The following is a 5,080-nucleotide window of genomic DNA, read 5'->3' as shown; positions in this document are numbered from 1 at the left end:
CCTTTCTGTTACAAACAAAATGACAACTAACCAATAATTGTGGGAAAACATTTCCAGAGGAGGAAATCAGACATTTAATTGTGTTAGGGAAACTCTGATTTCTCAGTTGTCCCTGAATACGTCATCTCCCAGCGCTGGTGACCTTCACCAGGGACACGTTGACCAAATTATCGATGTTTTCGTCTCTCATAAAGACAGAAAGTCCAAATAAAGATGTGAGTTGAATGTGAATAATGCAGCTGCTGCCTGTACGTGTGTGTTCAGACAAGCCCAGAGCGCTTCCAGCCTTTGCATGTTTACTTAAATATTTTTATAGCATGCCCATAAATCAGTGAACAGTTCAGGTCCCAGATATTTATTAGAGCAGGGGTGTTTCTACAATTGTTTAAACCTGGGGGACAACAAAGGGGGACCAAAAGGAGCTGGGGGTGGGGGCATTTCCATGGGAAATAAACATTTTTGTTTGGGGAGTGGAGCAAGCAGCAGCAGACAACCTGCGATACAAAAGTTTAGTCTTAGTGTACATTTAAGTTGTTTACATCTTTATTTTATAGATGTAATCACCTGTCGTTCAACAAAATATAACAAAGTGCCCCAGAAGTATAGCCTCTGTTTCAGTGTGCTAACAGTGCTTCCAGATAGCTTAGCACAAATGCTAACTAGGCTAACAGTCTTGCTAAATAGACTGGTTCTTACATAGGGCCTTTATACTCTACCTGAGCACTCAAAGCACAGCATACAACATGCCTCATTTGCACATTCACACATTCATACACCAACAAGTGTTTTCTAGCTAACAACTCTGCTGGACGCTTCAGAGAAGCAAACATGTGAAGGAACACAGTATCTGTTTGTATCTCTTCAGTGCACAGAGAGCTGGACAGTGTTTATAGCCATCACTTTCATTCAAACTATGATGTATCAATATGCTAGCAACCAAAGCAATCACAGGAAGGCAACCAGCAACCTCTCACTGCTGATGGTTCCTAGATGGTAACAGACCGGTCTGTAGATCTGTGGGATGGGAATCGAGACCCAGTTCTCTACAAGAACCTGTTCCCATTTCAGTTCCTTAGCATTGTCTGTCACTCCTGCTAATCAGTTCCATTTGCGCTACAATCAGCTGATGTCAGTTCATATGTTGGAGGAAATTACTCTGCGGTGAGTACATGGACATTTTCATTTTCATATTTAATTGCACACAAGGATGGGAGTGTGATGGTAAAGTGGAAACTGCATCCAGAACAGAAACAAACTACTAACACAACTTCAGCGCTTTGCAGGCATGCTAATGGATGCTAATGCTAAGCTAGTCAAAAGCCCAGAGTGAGGTTAAAGCTGAGTAAATGCTGACCCCAGACCAGCAGCCAGAGCCTGAACCTCAACAGGTAACAAGAGGATGAGCTTCAGCTTCTGTTTCTACCTGCTCGTGTTTCTACGGTAGCATCGCCGTGGTGATTGCTCTTTGGGCATTGGCGCTAGAAACTGCTACGAGAAAATCCAATCTATAAGTTATATTGATAATGGAATCGCTAAATTCTTATCAATTCCCATCCCCTCCCTACCCTGGCACCATGTCTGTCTCTTTTTTGTAACTTTTCAGTGTTTTGCTTTTTATGAACCTTTTTTCCATTGAAGTGAAATCCTCTTCAAACCCATACTACTTTGAAATGGAACTACTTCAGCATACGTTCAAACTTTAAACAGGTCCGTCGTTTGCTCTATGTGAATAATATAGATATCAAAATGTAGCTATGGTTGTCCTCTTTAAGAAAATGACCTTTCCAAAACGCAGCAATTCACAGAATGTAAACGAGGGCCCTGAGAGTGTCAGCAGTACCGTCAACGTCTGTCATTCACTGCAGTCTTAACTGCTGTCCTCTGTTGGGGGCAAAAGTCAGAATGGAGGCATTTTAAACTTCTCTGCTGATGTTAGTGTTACAGACACAGAAACACTCACAAGACCTGTTTATTTTTAGTGTCAGGTAATAACCACACAGACTGTGACCATGAACATGTGTGTGTTTATCTGTGTCCATATTTGTAAACATTGTGCAGATCCATCGCTCAGTGCGAGAACCAGGAAACATCAAATTCATACTCAAAAATAAGATTTTAGCAGCGAACAAAAGGAGTTTTGAGAAAAGTCTGTTATAATGTGACATACTGATACACGTCTGTTAGTGATGTGTCGGTCACGAACGAAACGGCTCTTAGAGCCGACTCTTTGAAGTGATCGACGCGAGCCGACTCCTTATTGGGAGTCGTGGGTTTTTTTCTTTCTCTCTCTCTCACACTTTTTCCGCTTCACTCCGCACGCGAGCCTTGTGCTTTGGGCTGAGCAGAGGGGGGAGGGGCGGAAGTTACACTCACATTAGCACAGGAACAGAGCGGGAGGGAGAGAGAGAGAGAGCCAGGGACAACAACGTCACATTAGAAAGGTATAGTAATCATCCACAACTATTTTCAGCTGCAGATGATAAAGGATTCAGAAAGTTTATTCATGCAGGCCCATATGACAGAGAATGTGCATGTTGTTTTTGTTTTCATATTTTAATTTGTATTTAATTGTGTTGTGGTTTGCAGTGTTTTGTGTTGTTTCACTTTAAATTTGTTTAAAGTAAATGTAAATAGTTGGTTTTTGTATTATATGATTTATTTATTACATTTTATGTGGAGTGAATAAATAAAAGTACATTTACGGTGGCCCCTAGAGACAAAACACGTACAAAACACAACAGAAGTGCTCCAGGACACTAGGGGGCAGTGTTGAGCTTTTGTTACCTGGTGGCTACACAAGCCAGGAAGTACCAACGACCGGATTTGGTGTGTGGTAGTAACAGGAAAATGAACGTTTTTTTAAATTATTTGAATATATATAAGTGCTTGTGTATAAATACACAAACAATACAAATATGCTTTCGATTGTGTAATTTAAGTGATCTAGGTAGCTCTGTTTTGGAAGTTCAGTTCATGCTAGAAATGTGTTTTGGAGTTTGTACATGTTTTGTCTCTTGGGGCCACCGTATATATTTATATATAAACATTTATAAATAAAACCACTTTCTTTTTACAATAGTAATTCCTTTCGTGTATAATTTTATATTGTTAATAATAAATTAATTAAAGCAACAAAACAACCTGAAGAGCCGGTTCGGAGCAGAAGGAACCGGCTCTTTTTAGTCAGCCGAGCCGAAAGAGCCGGTTCTCTAAAAAGAGCCGGAAATCCCATCACTAACGTCTGTATTCATAGACGTCAGCGTTTCCCTCGGCTGAGCCTCTGTGACGTTTGACAGTTTGAACAGACCCACAGACCCTCTCCACACCTGCTCACTGTAAATAAAACTAACAGCAGATATTGTGCTGATAGTGGAGCTCCTGTTGTTAGGTGTACAAGCTGTTGGTGCTTTGCTGTTAAGAGCATCAGCCTATGAGGTCTCTGAGATCAGTTCCAGGCCTCCACCTCAAACAGGTATGTTGTTATTTCACTGTTCCTGCCTGGTCCTGTCTCCCTCTCCTCAAACCTATTGTCTTCTTCACATTGAGCGATGGCAGGAAAAAGCCACAGCTGCAGCTCGTGTTTCCACCACAGCATCAAAGTCAACACTGATCTGCTCCATATCTTCAGGGTAAAACCTGCAAAAAAGAAAAGGCCCTTTGTTTTCTCTTTGCAGCTGGATGTTGAACAATAGACTCTGGTTTCTATCCTCAGCTCTCAGGGAAATCCACTGCTCGGTGACCTCACTGCTGATGTCAGACACGACCAAATATGGAGGTGTGTAAGGAAACCTGTTCATTTGTTCCCATTCTGTTCAGCCTCCAGACGAGATGTAGCTGCTGTCCTTTTACAGAACCACTCCCACTGACCAGCAGAGGGCAGCACTAATCAGAGAATTTACTCTTAACAATAAAAAAAAGTGTAAAATGTTTTTATTCGCTTTACCAGGAGTGTTAGCGAGAGGAAAATATGAGATATGACAAAATACAGCCAAAGGATATCATTTTAGTAACACTGCGATAACAGTTCATACTTTCCCCCCAAGCTTTGTGCTGACAGAGGCAGCTCTCCTCTCCATAGCTACTACAGTATTATTTGCTGTTACTATTATTTCCATTAATAGTTTCTCAAATGATGTTGCCTCATTCAGTATCACTACATCGATCACTACGGCCGTCTTCCTCTGCCTGTCCACCACCACTATGTCGGGTTGGTTAGCCACCACCATTTTCTCCATCCTGTACACTATGCCGGCCACTTGGTTATGCGTCCATGTATGCCCTGCCTGCTAGCATCTTGCACCCTGCTGTTATGTGCTGGATTGTCTCAGAGGCATCTTTGCACAGCCTGCACCTGCCCATAAGACCCCAGCCTCTATGGATCCTGTCACAGAATGAAGAGTTATCATACAGCTTTATAGAGAATGCAGATGCTTCCTGAGGTGTTCTTTATGGCAGCGAGATTAAATCAGTGTGAGGGAGAAGGAGCTGTGTAATTGTGTTGTGGTTTGCAGTGTTTTGTGTTGTTTCACTTTAAATTTGTTTAAAAGGAAAAAGCTGAAAATTTAAATAGTTAAAAGTTGAACTGTGAATAGTTGGTTTTTGCATTATATGATTTATTTATTACATTTTATGTGGAGTGAAAAAATAAAAGTATATTTACGGTGGCCCCTAGAGACAAAACACGTACAAAACACAACAGAAGTGCTCCAGGACACTAGGGGGCAGTGTTGAGCTTTTGTTACCTGGTGGCTACACAAGCCAGGAAGTACCAACAACCGGATTTGGTGTGTGGTAGTAACAGGAAAATGAACATTTTTTTTTAAATTATTTGAATATATATGAGTGCTTGTGTATAAATACACAAACAATACAAATATGCTTTCAATTGTGTAATTTAAGTGATCTAGGTAGCTCTGTTTTGGAAGTTCAGTTCATGCTAGAAATGTGTTTTGGAGTTTGTACATGCTTTGTCTCTAGGGGCCACCACATATATTTATATATAAACATTTATAAATATAACCACTTTTTTTTACATTAGTAATTCCTTTTGTGTATAATTTTATATTGTTGTTCATAATAA

The sequence above is a fragment of the Simochromis diagramma genome, unplaced genomic scaffold (assembly GCF_900408965.1).
Source record: "Simochromis diagramma unplaced genomic scaffold, fSimDia1.1 OVJJ01000251.1, whole genome shotgun sequence".
Classification (NCBI taxonomy): Eukaryota; Metazoa; Chordata; class Actinopteri; order Cichliformes; family Cichlidae; genus Simochromis; species Simochromis diagramma.
The sequence above is the reverse complement of the archived record's forward strand: the minus strand, read 5'-3'. Positions refer to the sequence as shown.